Below are 17,153 nucleotides of genomic sequence, written 5' to 3' on the forward strand. Positions count from 1 at the left end.
GAGACAGATGAATCGGTAAGTATGGAAATGTATTTCCTAAAGCGTTAATCATGGTTGTCTTTGTGGAGTGAGATTTTGAATGAATTTTATGTTCTTCATTGTATATCATCATTGTAACAAATGCAAACAAAACTAAGTGTATACTCTAGAACTAAAAATCAGAATTTTATTTTGAGGGTAAGAGAGCTTATATAAACCCTGTAACAGCTACTTAAAAATTCAAATATGAGTTTGATAGTCATTAGTGATTAGTGTCTCTCTTAAAAGGATGACATCATTGCCTCTCCACTCTCTTGATCGGTGACATCAGTGCCTGCCTCAACATTCCTTCGAGTTGGACAATTCCAGGTGATACACTGTAGTTCTTGCCATATAGGACTTTAAAACTGAAATACTGGAAATAACCCAAATATCTATATTGAGGGCACAGCTCAGTAAATTCCAGGGGGTTGCATGATTGATAAAAAAACTATTCGGATATTACAGTGGCATTTATAAAGAGTTTGTAATTACACCAGGAAGCACTTATATAATATTTAACTAAAAATGAGATACAACTCTACACATACAATGTATGCCCAATTATGTTAAAATCCAGAGAAGAGACTAGAAGGTGATCTGAAAAATTATTAATAATAGTTGTTTCTGTATAGTGGCATTATAGATATTTTCTCTATACTCTATACTTTCTTAATATTTTACAGTATGTGTGAATTGTAGAGTCATGAAAGAAGTAAATATTAAAAAAATACAGCTGCTTTGCTCAACAGCTGCCAAATTCTACCCCAGATGTAGCTGCAATTTAGTTTTGAGTCAAATGGCCCTAATGTCATTTCCTAGAGGAATCTAGCTAGCATAATGGAATGTGTTCAAATAAAGGAAAACTACCATTGCTACCACCTCTTTCTGTTACCATTTTATAATGCTCAGAATAAATCTGAGTAAGGAACCCTACTTCTACTGGAAATTAGGAATTTCCACATTCTCCAGTTCATGTCTTAGGTTGCCAGAAGCTGGATTTAATTATTCTCTAGTACTCTGGTATGTCTCCAGGTTTGGAAGCTGCTTTGGGGAGGCTGTGGATGTAGGCCACCACTAGAAACGGAGGCTCAATTATTCATTTTGAATGGGGGTTCCTCTGAAAAACAGGATGGGCTGTTAATATAAGATCTTCTGTAGTTAGTTTCCTTTCCTTCACTACCTTCCCTCCTCCTTCCTTCCCTTTTTCTTCTCTTCCTCCTCTTGCCTACCCACTCTTCCTCTCTCTCTCCCTCTTTTAAATAAATAGCCTTTCTGTACAGTTAGATGCCAGTTCTTAACATTTAGAGAAAATTCACACAGTACTAACATCACACTTCAAATAGATCATCTAATTGTTCCTAAATGATCATATTTTAGCAAAATGATGACGGGAGAAGTCAGAATTGTCACTCACATGTTTATGATGCATGTTAGAGGCTTGGCAATAAGGCAGGCAGTAGATATTTTTTGAGAAAGCAAGAAAGTAACTAGGTAATGCCAGGGTGGGAGGAAGGAGCAGCCAGAAGAAAGAAGGAATGACATGGGTTTCTGTGTCTTTTGATAAAAGTTATCTAACCATGTGTTCCTGGACTTTTGGACCAAATGGCAACCTCCAAACTTCCCTACACTATGAGCTATTTTAGGGCAGGGAATTGTGCCTTATTCACCTCTGTTTTTTTTCTGTATGCAATACAGTGCTTCGTGTAATGTAGGTGCTCCCTAGATACTTGGAGAACTGAACTGAGCCTTTTTCCTGCCCTTTTATTTTGGCCTCAGCTAGAAAGAAAGAAAGAAAGAAAGAAAGAAAGAAAGAAAGAAAGAAAGAGAAGGAGGGAGGGAGGAAGGAAGGAAGGAAGGAAGGAAGGAAGGAAGGAAGGAAGAAGGAAGGAAGGAAGAAAGGAAGAAAGAGAGAAAGAAACTAAAACCCCTAAATCTTTACACACGTACTGGGTAAAACCCCATTTGAATTTGAACTCAGGTACTCATCTCTCTACACTGCCACTTTGGTCAATGAATTGCTGGAGAAAATCACCCAAGACAGATGGATATCAATATTAACCCTCCAGACTCACCTAGGCCTTCCATATTGCCAAGGAGAATGCTCCTAGGTTGCTCTGGTCAACTTAGTGTCCCATTTGTCCCAAGAACTATTTTAAACTTTCACTTTCCTCAAATCTCCACCTCACTTATTCTTAGCAGGACCCTGACCCCCAGGAGCTATCATTTGAGAAACCACTCAGCCTCTCAGTATGTGGCACATATCTGCCCCCATCCTTTCCTTTTTCTTTCTTTAGCGGTAGAAGAGATGTGCGTCCTCCCATCCCTCATTTATGCTCAGGATTCCATGTCTCTAGGCTTACCAGGAATCTTACATTACTAATCATCCCAACCTCTTCTCCCTTCCATAAACTGAATCTCTCCTCTCTACTGTATGCTTCCCATATGCATACAAAAATACCAATATTTCCATTTTTCTCTAATCTTCTGACTTCACTGTCTCCTTCCCAAAGCACGACTCTAGCTCATTTTCCTTTATAGTAAAGCTTCTAAGAGTTATCCACATTTGCTCTCTATTTCTTTACCTCTCACTCTTTCCCCATACCATTACAAACAGGTTATTGCTTCTACCACTTCAACAAAACAGCTTTTGCCAGAGTCAACAGCAACCTCCACATTAACATACTAAATGCAATTTTCAGTCTCTGACTGACTTCTCAGCAGCATGTCTTACTACAGACCACCCTGTTCAAAATGCTCTCTTCTCTTGACGTGTGTGCCAATGTTTTCTGGTTTTCCTACTATCTCCTTAGCTGTTCCTTCCGAGAGTGTTTCACAGCCTCATTTTTTTTCTACCCGCTGATTAAATATTAAGAGTTCTTCAAGTCTTGGTTTGGGCTTTCTTCTCTATGGAACCCTGTTTCCTAGGCAGTATCATCCCTGCCGACAGCCTTATTTGCTTTCACTCTACTTCTAATATCCAATTGTGTATATTAACCTGCCTATTCAATATGCTCAGTTATCTTTACCAGAAATGCCTCACACTAGATATCTCAAAAACAGACCGTGTAATCTTCCCTCAATTCCCATTCTCCTTTGGTATTTCACATAACTGTGAGTGGCACCAACCTCCATACAGTTTTATGAGCATAAACCAGTAGTCACGGTTGCTCTTTCTCTCTCCTCCATCTCCCATATCCAGCCCATGAGAACATCCTGTATGTCTTGCTTCTGTATTATCTCTTGGTTCCATTTATTTTTCTTCCATTCCCAGTAATTGCCCTCGTCTATCTCTTGTCTGTTATACTATAATAGCCTCCTTATTTTTGCTCCTGTGAAACCATTCACAACGATGGACTAGTTTGAGCTTTTTTGTTTTTAAATTTTAAGTTTACGATTATTGCAGATTAATATGCAGTTGTAAGAGATAATACAGAGAGATCTGGTATACCCTTTACCCAGTCTCACCCAATAGCGACATCTTACATAACTATAGTACAATATCACAATCAGGAGATTGACCTTGGTTTTATAATGGTACAATCTACCCATCTTATTCAGATTTCACCAGTTTTATATGCACTTCGAGTGTGTTTAGTTCAGTGCAACTGTATCTCTTATGTAGTTTTGCATGATCACCACTATAGTGGAGATACAGAATAGTGCCATCGTGAGGCTATCTTGTGCTACCTTTTGACAGCCATTGGCAGCTCCATCTCTTCCCCACTCCTTAACCTTTGCCAACCACTAATCTGTTCTCCATCTTTATAGTTTTGTTGTTTTAAGGATGCCATATAAATAGAATCATAAAGTATAGAATCATAAAGTATAGAATCATAAAGTATATAATAAAAAAAAGATTGGCTTTTTTTCACTCAGCATCATACCTTTGTGAGTAATCCAAGTTGTTGTATGTATCAAGGGATACCCTTTAATGCTAAGTAGTATTCCATGGTATGGATATACCACAGTTTGTTGAAACACTTGCTCATTGAAGGTAATTTGGGTTGTTTCCAGTCTGGGGATATTATGAATAAAGCTGTTACAAACATTCGTGTACAGGTTGTTGTGTGGATGTTTCCATCTGTCTGCAATAAATGTGCAAGAGTAGCACAATCATTTTAGAATACAAAATTGGGGCTCCTGGGTGGCAATTAAGCATCTGACTCTTGATCTCAGCTCAGGTCATGATCTCACAGTTTGTGAAACAGCCCCACGTTGGGCTCGGCACTGACAGCATGGAGCCTGCTTGGGACTCTCTCTCTCTCTCTCTCTCTCTGCCCCTCCCCTGCTTTCTCTATCAAAATAAATAAATAAACTTAAAAAATAGAATATAAATTGATCATGGCACATTCCTTCTTAAGTTTTCTTTTTCTTAGGGAGGTCTTTAATACAGCCTACAAAGATGCTGACATCCTTATATGTCTTTTCAACCTCAGCCTGAGCTGCTCTTCCCTTCATTCTCTCTATACAGCTCTATTTGATGCCTTCACCTATGCTGTGCCCTCTCCTTGGAAACCTCTACCACCACCTAATCTCACTTCTTGTTTTTCATCTTCAGATGGTAGCTCAAATGTCACTTACCAGGGAAGGTCCTTGTGAACTCCTAGACTCACTTAGATTCCCCTCTTCTATTTGCTCTTAGAGCCCCTGGAACTTATATTTCATAGGGGCAAGCACAGTTTGTAATTACAAGTTCTTTTGTGTGACCATTTGATTAGCATGCCTTCCATCCCCTAGACTGTAAGTCGAGTAGGGCAGCGGCCATATCTGTTTTGCTTTCCATTATCTTCAGCATTTAGTAGACATTCACTTTGTGTTTGATCAAATTTGGCCAAGGACTTTAAGACAGATAGTCTTGTATTCAAATTCTATCTTTATCACTCACTAGGCATTCTTGAAAAAAATTACTCAAACATGCTAAATCTCTGTTTCATCTTCAAAATTAGGATCACAATAGCATCTACCTAATGACTAGCTCTAAAGGTTAAATCAGGTAGCTGTTAAGAGTATTTTGTCCAGTGCCTAAAATAAGTCAAGCACTCAACACATGCTAATTCTTACTGTGATTATTAGTTTAACTAAAGACAAGATTTTTCTATATTTTTTCCCAATGAGGTTTTAGTCCATTATCTTAATTTCTTGCCTGTGTCCTGGGGTTCTGATTCAGGTAACTTTGAGACTCTAAAAAGAAACCCTCAGTTTAGATCTCCAATAATCCTATGGCTACAGGCTCCAACCCAAGGCATGTCTCCTTAGATGGTACCTTTTTGGCTATGGTTCACATTTTCATCTCACTCAGTACTTCCTTCTCTTGCTTTCCAGACCATGCATCAGGGGGCTGGCTGGAATGCCTCTTCCCAACTCCTAGTGTTCAGAAGGAAGTTTTCTGAACATAACTTGTTTCTGCCTCATTCCTTACAGTTCCCCATGGAGGTGAATCATCTTGTGGATAAGATTGCTCTTGCTCCATGTCTCTTAATTAGGTGAACTGAGATTGAGGTTTGTAACAGCAGGAGTTTAGCCTCTTTCTCTTTCTTTTCCTACAATGGGAGTTAGTAACCTGGAAGAGCATTGATCTTATGCTGATTCAATTTTCCTTTGGGAGGGCTTTTTCAAAGTATAGATAGAAGGGAAGGGAGTCAATGAGCCCATTTTACCTCTCATCCATCCTACATCTTTCAACCAAGCCTTACCAAAAATTTTTGGTCCCTAGGTTATAAGTCCTTTTGTCTTATTTTTCAATGGGTTTAGAACTTGAGTGGGAAAGAGCCGTGCCATTTATTGGACCCATTCAAAGATTCCAAAACTTAGGTTTATTCTTTTGTTTGAAATATCATTTTTTTTTGCTCTTCATCATTTTTTTTTATTCTAGCCATTTTTCAAGACCCAGCTAAATCATATTTTACATGAAACTTTCCAACCCTCAAGGCTCTCTTTCATGAATGAAATCCTATAGTACTTACTGGACTGTATCATTTGTTTTGGAACTGTCACTTATTGTCTTATATGCATATGGAATACTCAACAGTATAACTTCTTTTGCTAATCCAATTTTGAGTTCCTTAAGAGCAAGCAAGGGCAATGTCTTAGATTTATGTTTTAACCCCATACTAAACACAATTCTTTGTATTTAGTAAGTGCTTAATAATATCTCACAGGATGATTGTGCTTGAAGCTGGCCCACTGACCAAGCTGTGGTTTGAAGGATCAAGTTACAATTAATATGGGTTAGTGGCTGGATAGTTTCTGAAGGGGTGGTCGCAGTGGCTAAAGGGGGGAAAAAGGTTAATATGAGTATGTCCCTGAGATGTGTATCAGCACAAGTCTGGATACATATAGGTAGTGAAGCTTAATCTTGTTATGTGTTGAGTTTTCATCTTGATAATATATTCCCCTATTTTCCTTTATGAAAAACATAGTATACTCATGGTCTGATAGGTAGAAGGCTAAGAGAAATGCAAGCAGAGGGAAGCAATGCTCCTAGGTGTGGTAGGCTGGTCTGTAGTGTGTTTTGATTCTCTGAATTAGTTAAAAGATTGAAAAAAAAAATCACCACTACTACCTCAGGAAAAAAAAATTAGAAGGAAGGGTCCTGAAAATGGTATCTGAGCAATGAAAGACAGTGAATATTTTAAAGATCACTGAATTTAATTTATTCAACCTAAATGCATAAAAGTACAGGTGGGAACATTATTTATGCAGGTATATGCAAATCACTTTATAAAATAGGCAAAGCCCTTCTGCTTTTTATAAGTTGCCAAGGTGGTTCCTGATATTTTAAAAGCTATGCACCTTTAATGTAATTTCCTAAGAGTTGGAATCCCTCTGTCGGAATCACAGTCATTGTCAGAGTGAGTATGTATATTTTTCTTTCCTCTGGGACTTCTACAAGGCTCTCATAACCATCACAAAAAGGGTGGTTTCCACAGAGATATGACTGGAAAAATCTCTTGGAAGTCACTGAGGAGCAAGTCACAATCTTCAAAGCAGAGAACAGGGCCTTTGAAAACATGAACCCATCTGACCTCTTGAATTTAGTACAGTGAATTCCTGAGCTCTGAAACATGGGGCCCGGCTGTGCATGCCATATTGGTGCTATAAGACTGGCAGTAGGTTGGCTGTGGCATGGTCTATTTCAAACTCCTTCACAGTGCCCAGTGTTGCATGTTCCCAGATGACATTTGGTTGGCAGAAGCTGGGCTTCCAAAGCTGGCAGTCTGGAATGCAGCCCACTATGTTTTGACAAACACATAATTGACCATCTGATCACCAGCCTACAGTCTACACTCAGGTCACTGGGGGGACCTGGGCTTTCAATAGGTCCCTACTCCTCATCTTGTTCATCTTCTCAAACCTTTCTCCAGAAAGCAATATAGAGAAGACTTAAACACACCCACACATACCCTCCCATTTGCAAAGAGAACATGGTCCATGAAACATAAGCTGTTGAAAATTTCCTTTAAATTGTCCTGGCAGCCCAAAGTGAACAAGAGAAAAGCACATTTATGGTGAACTCTAATTCAGAAAGAAGGAAGAGACATACCGAACTGTTTCAACACCAGCAGTATATATGTTGCCATTCAGTTCAAGGCTTGGAACTTCTTAGAAAAGGACAGTATAGACAAATGATAGGAAGTTGGGTATTGCTTGGCTGTAGGGGGACATTACTGAGAAATTGTTTCATTTTCAGGTGAAAGAAGGGAAAAGCGGGACACTGGAAATGGCTTCTTCCTTATCTGCCTGACACTCCCCCAAATTTACTATGGAAAAAGAGTCACACATCTCTGGAGACCAGCAGGCAGCATCTCAGAGTGAGGTCAGATTCAAATTCAGGTCTCCTTTGGAGCTCCTGTAAAGAGTGTTTTGGCCTGAAATTTGGCCCCACATAACACATCAACCTTTCTCCTAGAAGGCAGGGACTGTGCACTGGGCCAAGATATGCTGGCATCATGCAGATGTCAGTGTCTATGTCAACACTACCAGATAGCCTCTCTTCTTCGCTCCCACCCCCACTGTACAGTCCGGGCCCTTTGTTTTCACTTGTGACCCGGTCTCCCTTTTCCCAATCAGCCATCTCTACATAGCCAGAGCACTCTTTGCTTAAAATTCTTCAAAGCCTCTTCAAGCCTGCAGCATCACATCTAAACTCCCCTGCATGGCTGACAAGACCCTCCGCAATCTGCCTCCTATCCACTTTCCAGCCTCATCTCCCAGGCTCCCCTTTCAACCACCATGTTCCGGCCATACTAAGCTACTGTCCTCTGGAGCAGGCTGCTGCTCGACACTCTTGACTTTGTAAATGCTCTTGCTTTTTTCGTGATTGTGATGCCCTTTTCTTTTCCTTCCCCTACACTGACTTGGCAAACTGCAATTCATTCTGTAGACTTTTAGATCCAGCTTGCAAGTGGGCACTCCTTTCTCTTTGCTCCTTGTTACACCTTTGTACCATCTCCTTGCTCCTCTTGTTATATCTGGTTTATGCCTCCATTCCAGTGTCCATCACATGCTGTAGCCTTTATTTACTATTTATCACCCCTACCAGACCGTGAGATTCTTAGCAATAGGGAGCATTTCTTATTTATCTTGGAGTTCCAGGAATGACGCACAATAACTAGCTTTCCATAAATGTTTGTTGACTGAAAACTGAATAAAGAGCTGTGCATGATAATTAATCAAAATGAAGCCAAGCAGTAGCGTTAGCCTCTATAAGCTAAGCATGGAGCCTATTAGCAATCTAAGGAAGGCAGAAGATCGCAGCAGTAAGGCACTTTCTGGCGGTTCTCACAGGGTGAAAGGAAGAATGAGGGATAGAGAGTGTGATGGAGGAACGTCTTGTTAGCAGAGAATGCCACTGAGGCAGTGAATTTGCAGCCTTTTCAACACGGGAGTTTTCAATACCGGAAGGTTTTGTTCTGAGAATGAATCTGAGTCTGAATCGTGGAGAGGTCTAATTTATAATAACCTGGTTTCTCAAATAGGCTCAGTCTGTGCTACCTGCTTCCAGGCAGTGTGGCAGGTTACGGCAGGCTCCTCTTTGTTTCTGCTAAAGAGTAACGGAATAGAAAACTCTTGGGGGGGAACATCTGGAAGCTGTTCAGTTCCCATTGAAATCTGTGTCAAATCCAGATTGGGACTTTGGACTAAATGCAGTGCCAGGGAGAGAAGGCAGCATTCTGCACCTGTCTGGAGAAGGCCATTGAAGAGGCACTAGGAGCTAGAAGCGCTGGGGAGATAATGTTCTGATCTGTTCCCAGGAACTTTTCTTTTCCCTTTGATAGGTATCTGGGGCACCACCCCTGGAGCCATCAGCTGTGTCTGTGGGGCACTTGAGGACAGCAGGGCTATCACAGGCCCTGTCACCCTTGAAAGAAAAGCAGCCTTGGGATTTGGAACAACCCAAGCAAGCATGAAGCCTGGCCCAGGGGTGGGACAAGGTTAGGGGGTACAGGAGTGGGCTATCAGCCCCATTACAGGTCATTCTCCCAGCTTTCTTTATCTCTGGTTAAAAATTAGGATCTCTCTAGAAGCTGCCTGATTAATGGTGGAGGTATCATAGAATCAGTTTCACATTTTCCTATGAGCCAGAAACAGCCTTTCAATTACGTTTTTATCTCAAAGGTCTCCCCTTCGATTTCTAATCTGTGACACAGGTCTCCAGTCCCCTGTACTGCTTGTGTCTGAGGCTTGCCCTACGGTGCTGACGTCATAATAGCTGAGCCGTGCGGGCAGGAGTGCACTGTGCTGACTCATCCCCAGTGATGTGAGGATTAGTGCCTTGTCTAACACGGAGCTATTCTGTGAACTGTTTTTACACAAAAGAACTGTAACAAAAATGATTTGCCAGTCAGAGGACTAGAAATATGCAGTGCTAGGTAACTGAAGGAGGGACACGGAAACACAAAGTGGTAACCAGAAGCATGTACATTCACACCCTCCAAAGCATTGACAGACCCGCTCTATCAACATGGAGAATAAGGAATAACAAGACCTGTCAGGGACAGGGAGGATCCGGCCCTGCTATATAAATGCATTACACACAGCACCCGTCGTCCTTGGGGAGTTTCACCAATCTCCTTTCTCTGTCAAACAGCTGTCACTTTGGACTTTAGTCTTAGTGTCCGTCCTTGGGGGGGATTCTGCTCCCTTAAGTGTATCTGCAACATGCCTCTAGGAATGTTAGTGGAAGCCACACATGTGCAAGAGAGCCATGGGACCCCCTTTCTGTGCAAATGAGGACCACACAAGAAACACCTCGGAGAAGTCAGTGAGGCAGGACAGAATGTTGTGAATCAGGGACAGTGTTCACCAGAGAGGGAGAAGCAGCTGGGAAGATCTGATGCTTATTTATCACAGAAGGTGACTGCCACCACCTGTAGCGTGTCTTGGGCAGTGTCTCATGCAGTGGGTGACTATGATTATTTGGGTTCACTGCCACAGAATCTCTTTCAAGCAGCCCAAGGTAAAAACTTATCCAACACATTCGATGCAGCCTGATTTGGGCTTTAAATAATAAATGTTCTCTCTTTTCATCTGAAATCAAGTTTTCTCTCTTGTTTTTTCTCCTTTTTCAAATGACTCCCCACCTTTTTTGAAAAAGGATGGTACCTTCTATAAACCTCTCGGCAGATGTAATCCTGGCTTTCTCTCTCTTTTCTTTCCCCCTGGACTTGTGATTACACACACAACTTTAGCCTAAATGGGTCAAGCCTTATAGTTCACTCTTGCACTTCTTAGTAAAAGGGTATGGAAATTTTGTCCATAAATGAAAGATGTGATGTAGAAGTTGAAATTAAAAACTACGGGATGTAGACATGGGTATATAGCTGATGAATAAATAATTGCCCATTGATTGACAGTGGAGCAAAAGCCCAACTATTGCTGATATCTGACTGAAGAATGCAGGCTATGGTTTAGAGGAGCAGTGACTTCTGCAAACAGCAGCTGCCGCTGAGAAAAATGCAGTCTTTATGTAGTCCAACGCCCAGGCCCTGGGCTTTCCAGCTCCCTCATGGATGGCAACTACTACCAGCACCAACAGCATCAATTTCAAACCCAAAGTAAGCTAATACATAGTGAAGAAGCGCTGGAAACCACAACAAAGTCAACCAGAAACCATGCCAATAAAGATCTGAATTTCCCAAATATGACACTTTATGGAAAAGTAAAGAAACCACTTTTACTTACAGAAAGAGAAGGGGCAGGCCACAGACTGATGGTCAAGGAACTGAAAAACAAAAACAAGGAATTAAAAATAAACCCAGTGAGGGGAAGGAGAACGAATCTAAGTTGTAGACAGAACTGGTTGCTCCTAAGGGTTAACAGTAGGAACCTGTTTTATTACCTGGAGCCCAAGGAAAAAGAGATCCAGCCCCATACAATTTTCCAAAGGCCATGACCTCCTGCTAGATGACCAACACAGCACTCCAGCACATGGCATGCCAACCTCCTTCTTTGCTAACTTCATTCTGATCTGAATGGTGTGAGTACTTTCTAGAGCTGTGCTCCTCAGTAGCCACTACCTATACTTATCTATTTGAATTAGTTAAAATTTAGTAAAAAACTAAATGGTTAATTCCTGGTCACACTAGCCACATTTCAAGTGCTCAATAGCCACCTGTGGCTGGTGGCTGCCTTCTAGGGAGAACATTTCTATCACTCCATAAATATCTATTGGGCAGCACTGATGAGAATAGGTAACGGCCATCCCGCATAGCACAGGGCAAATCTTAGATAATTTTGACAAAGATGAATGAAACTGATTAATGTTGGCTCTTTTAAGGGTAAATACAGTATGTTTAATGCGCAGAAGACCCTCTGGACAAATTCAACATGTACGTGTATCATTGGCCCTCAACTGAGGACTCGGTGTAATGTTGCCTCTTGTCGGCTTGGTGTCCACTGAGGACCATATACTGCCTGATCTGCCCCTTCTCTCCAGCCTAGGAATGTCCCCGCTGACAAAATGATTTTAAATGAAAGCATCTGTCTCCCAAAACACATCTCTAAGGATGAAAACCTCAGGTTTGCGGGGAGTTGATCTTAACAGTTCCTCCATCTGTATTTCAAATCAGATAATTCTCCTTTGTCATCTTCAACTCACAAGCCAAATGAGCTATGATGGGACTGGCCTGCTCACACTACTGTTTTGACAGCTTCTCTTATGGAAAAATAAAACTGAAGTAACAGAAGATCCATGAGAAATTAATAAACCAAACAGGGATACTGAAAAAAACAAAGCAGGTCTCCCCACCCACACCCCACTCAAATATATCAAGGATTTAATATATGCTGATTGAACTCTTTCCTCTCTGACACCATGATTTTAACCACTTATATATAAGGCCTCTAAAAATATGCAAAACAAATTATACTAAAAGAGATCAAGTACAGAGATATGATTATATAGTTTGGCGTAGAATAAGGCTAAAAGCAAAAACAAACAAACAAACAAACAAACAAACAAAAAAACCAAAACAGAACAACAACAACAACAACAACAAACACCCCTGTCAATTAAAGAGATTTCACTTCTCAACAAGTTTTCTAGACAGGTGCACTATCATAGAGATTCCTCCAAAGAAAAAGTTTCCTCTTTATGGCTGAGGTGAAACCCTGTACATGCACATGTAAGTGTGAAGGATGGTGTTCGCCTTCTTGAATAAGAAGAGTTAAGATGAAAATCTGCAGCCTAGATCATAATGTATGCTAACATGAGAGAGGCTGGGAGTCTCCAATGCTTTCAAATTATTTCACAAAATTGATGAGTTTAGTGAAAACTTTAAGCAAGACAATTAGATTATGTATGATTCATTGGAAGTACATACAAACTTGAAATATATATAAAGATTGACTAGTCTTCAAAGACTTTAAAGTTCTAAGTTTTGCTAAGTTCTAGTCCCTTCTATAAGCCAAAATCCTAGACCATAGCACTAGTCTATTTTTTAAATCTCCTTCCTTCCTTCCTTCCTTCCTTCCTTCCTTCCTTCCTTCTTTCTTTCTTTCCTTCCCCTCTTCTTTCCTTCCTCCCTCCCCCCTCCCTTCTTCCCTTCCTCCCATCCTTCCTTCTTTCCTTCCTCCTTCCCCCCTTCCTTCCTTTCATGCTTCCCTCCCAACTTTTTTGAGCTTGTTTTTTTTCCTCAGCCTTTGAGAAAAAGGAGAAAGATGATTAGTGGTTATCTATGAAATATACTCACTTATCATTTCTCTCTTGCACATTTAAACCCAATAACTCTCAATAATACATTGTGCTTTTTAAAAACTATACTTAGCATTTATGTTCTTATATCTAAGCACATAGGTTTCCTTTTCAAATTCCAAGGAGCATTTATTCATAAAGTTAATCAGTCAAAATTAAATTTTTGATGTGATCAAAAGAGATCAATATAAATTGTACCCAGATTGACTAATACATCCAAGGTCTGGAATGAAGAAGAAATATCTTTCCTGGATGTTAAGTGACACACAGGCTGTCAATGACAGGAATCCAAGATGGAAAGAAAAATCAGTGTGTATGTCACAGTCTAAGACAAATTAAAGCCAAGTTAAATTGGAGATTTTATTGGATATAATTGTTGTCTTTATATATTAATGAAAAACAATAATACCTATCCAAAATTTAATATTAAGGCAAAAAATTTAATCTCAGAGCTCTTATATAATTTATAAATGTTCATAAACGTCAAAAGGCCCCTACTTCTTGATTGAATTACAATCTGCAATTTTGAGAATATGTATTAATCTACATAGGTTTATTTCTGTTCAGTTCAAATTGTTATTTTATTGATAATGTGCCCTTTCTGCCTAAGTGATATTTACCTTATACGTCTGTAAGTTGTTTTCATCTGAAATGCAAAGAATTATCTATAATAGTTTTGCATATGATGAAAAATATTTGCGTTACGCGTGCTAGGCTCAAAGCATAACTATCTAGCAAAGAATATATAACTGTAAAGCCCAAATGAATCAGGACCTTAATACATGGTGGGGGGGGGGCAAGAGTAGACAGGGGGAAAAGGGGTGGTTTGTGGTGAACTCTGATTGTGTTTTGTGATATTCTAGTAGAAATTATTGTATAGTGTCAATCTCCAAGGAACTAAATGTACTATTAATTAAATGGATTGTTAATAAAGATTAATCAATTCTGATTTCAGTTTACATTATGTAACGTTCAAGGGCAATGGTTTCCAATATTTCCAGGTGATATGGATCCCAATGAGAATCCCCTCCCAAAGAAACTCTTTAGAAACACCAAGTTTCAAAAATCTTCCAGACCCCATGAAGGTTGCTCATGAATTCCAGGTTCGTCACCCTTGGCTTAGGGGGAGAGGGGAGAAAATGCTCATGCAATTCCACTGCTTATCACCTCTAGGAAGCTTGACAAGTCGCTCCAAGCTGAAGCCAGAAGCAAACAAAATGTATAGAAAATAGAGCTCTTCATGGGTGTGTGTGGCTAGAGACACACAGACTCCTCTAAAGGCCTCCCAGACTCTGACTTCCCTAGTTCTTTATGATTTCCATAGAGGCTTAGGAACAGTGCGATAGAGGAGTAGTGAGCAGAGACATAAGAGTTACTATTTACTCAGCACCTTCTGTGGTTTCAGGCATCCTGCTAAGTAAATGCTTCTCAGATTTGAATGTGGGCATATCCAGGGACGTGGAGCAGCGTAATGGGAGCGCACCAAGCCACAGAATAAGTAATAAAGACATAACCGTCTTTCGGGAGGGTCAGTTGTCCTTGTGGCTGAGCCATTTAAACCCTTATTTGTACACATATTCATTTTCTTGGATGTTATAGGAGGAATAAAACAGATACTGTTTTGGTCCTCATGGAACTTCTAGTTTAGTGAAACAAACAAGAACATAATGAGTAGAATGCTAAATTTGTATGTATTTGTAGGATGCACCCTGAGCCATCACTGAAAAGTCTCATTTGTGGCAGATTGCTTCAGGCAATGGCCCAGCACCCTGAGTACTGGATCACTCACTTGAAAGGGAGGATCACCTCTGTGGAAGAGTTTGAAAAGCAGCATTAGCAGTGTATCATTTAATCCTGACTAGAAGAGAAAATACCATTAACTCCCAATTTACTATAGAAAAAGGGAGATTTGAGAAATTAGGAAACTTACCCCAAATCCCACAGCTGCTGGGATCTGAATAAGTCTGCCCCATTCCAAAGTCTACATATTTTTAACCACTAAATTACACTACATGTAGGTATTTCCCATTTTATGTTTCCCCTTGAAATCTGGGCTCATTCAGGATTTTGTAGGCTAGTTTAAGCTTCTCCTTTGGAAGGAGACAGGTTTGGCTTGATTTGTATTCTAAATATTTCACAGTGGTAAGGGAAAGCTATTATTATACCCATTTTATGGTGCGGAAGCTGAGCCACTTGCCAGCTGAGGTATCTGGCTGGGTTAAAAACGGAATCGGGCTGTCAGTCTTTCATTCCTCTTGACTGACTGAAGCCTAGGCAGCGGTCCTGTCCGAGGGCTTTTTTGTACATGGGATTCACACCGGCTGAGAAAGCGTGAGAGAAACTTTGCAAAGGGAAAATAATAGTGCAATACAAAAATGGAAAATAAGTAATCATAACTCACTCATAAAAATTGGTTACTTTTAGTGCTGTGAATAGAAAAGAGAGAGCTTATTCATCACAAATGAATCAGAAAATTAGAATGTGTCACAGCATTGATGACAGAGCTGAGGAATTCAGACAAACTGAAGTTCAACACTTATCCCTCTATCTGAAGAGGGTAAATGGTGTGACAACAGGGCAGAGATGACCTCTTACACACACCTTTAATCTTTCCAGTCTTTTCTCTTCAGCCCTCTTTCTAGAAGTTGGGTCGGTTTATATATCTTTGTTTTCTATGGGTAGAGATAACATTTTAACATCCTTTTCATGTTCTAGAAGTATTGTGTTAATTAATTCTTATGTGGGAGTCATTCCAAATAGTAGGATGAAGATTTTTACCTTATTGATTTTCCTAGTACCTCTCTGGCTTCTGTGTTTTCAAAGGCTGAGGCACTATTGGATTTTTAGATTCATATGTCTCTCAGAATAAGTGCCAGCTTCATAGGTTCCTGTCAATTGATATTCCATCTTCTCTATGGATACATGATTTCCTTTATCTGACAGATTCAAGAAATTTTATGCTAGATTTAATGACATTTCATGCACCCTGAATTTTGAGGTTTTTAATTCTCTATTTTCTATCTGGCAAAAGGTTTACAAAGTTAAAGTCAGAGGGAAGGGTTATTCAGAGTGCACACAGAGCCTGTGTAATCTCCCGCTAGGTACTTCGGAGCTTCCCAAAGAAAAATCTCTTGAAGTATTTTCATTCCTTTTGGTCAGTCCTAAGAAGACTATAAATGCCACAAATGGTCATTAATATCTTAGGGTCTGCTTTTCAAGACCATCCACTTTTTTGGATCCATCTTGAGAAGAATGATAAAGAAATCACAATGATGCCTTACCTCTCCTCAATATGCTATATTAACTCTCAATGAGTTAATATCACTCTGAAGGAATCATGTCTACCTTAAAAAAAATTTAGGTGATCAGATTTAAAAACGAAGGTTCAGCATTTAGGTCTAGGACTGTTTCTAGGCCTGAGACATTGCTAAGATATAACTCGACATTCCACCACACCCCATACAAATCCTCCTGAGTCTTCCTGATTTTTACAGGTATAGGGACCTGAAATACAAGAATGAATTAAAAGCCAGGGAGCCAGGTAGGGTGCAGGGCAGGGCAAAAAGCAGTGTCAAGGACTGAATGTGTTTAATACAATTAAGATGATTTCTTACAGCTCCTAAAATAGACCAAACTCTTGTCAGGATGACAGTCAAGAGCTCTCTACAATCTGATCCCAAACAACTTTTCCTTCTTCTATATCTCAAACCTCTGCAGTTGCAGCTTCATGGATTCCAAACAGATCGGTATACCACGGACTTTTACTATATATAGTACACTGATATCCTTTAGGGGATGCTAGAAAGGTCTGGCATTGTTATCATGTGGTTCAATCAATTAGAAATATTTGGTTAACACTGCTAAATGCCATTAATGCCATTTGGCACAAAAAGGTTGTGCCTAATACAGGGGAAACTCATCTTGAGACTCCTCAGTG

The 17,153-nt window shown here is 40.0% G+C and overlaps 1 protein-coding gene across 49 annotated transcripts in view; it reads right to left on the reverse strand.

The window, feature by feature from the left end:
* Positions 1-17,153, reverse strand: part of ZBTB20 (zinc finger and BTB domain containing 20) — a 769,297-nt gene that overhangs the window by 151,997 nt on the left and 600,147 nt on the right. For all 49 annotated transcript variants that reach the window (XR_007457485.1, XM_049629359.1, XM_049629402.1 and 46 more), the window contains one exon: positions 11,206-11,245. The gene's annotated coding sequence lies outside the window, so the exon portion shown is untranslated. The remainder of the gene's footprint in view (positions 1-11,205; positions 11,246-17,153) is intronic.

Source organism: Panthera uncia, chromosome C2 (assembly GCF_023721935.1).
Source record: "Panthera uncia isolate 11264 chromosome C2, Puncia_PCG_1.0, whole genome shotgun sequence".
Taxonomy (NCBI): Eukaryota; Metazoa; Chordata; class Mammalia; order Carnivora; family Felidae; genus Panthera; species Panthera uncia.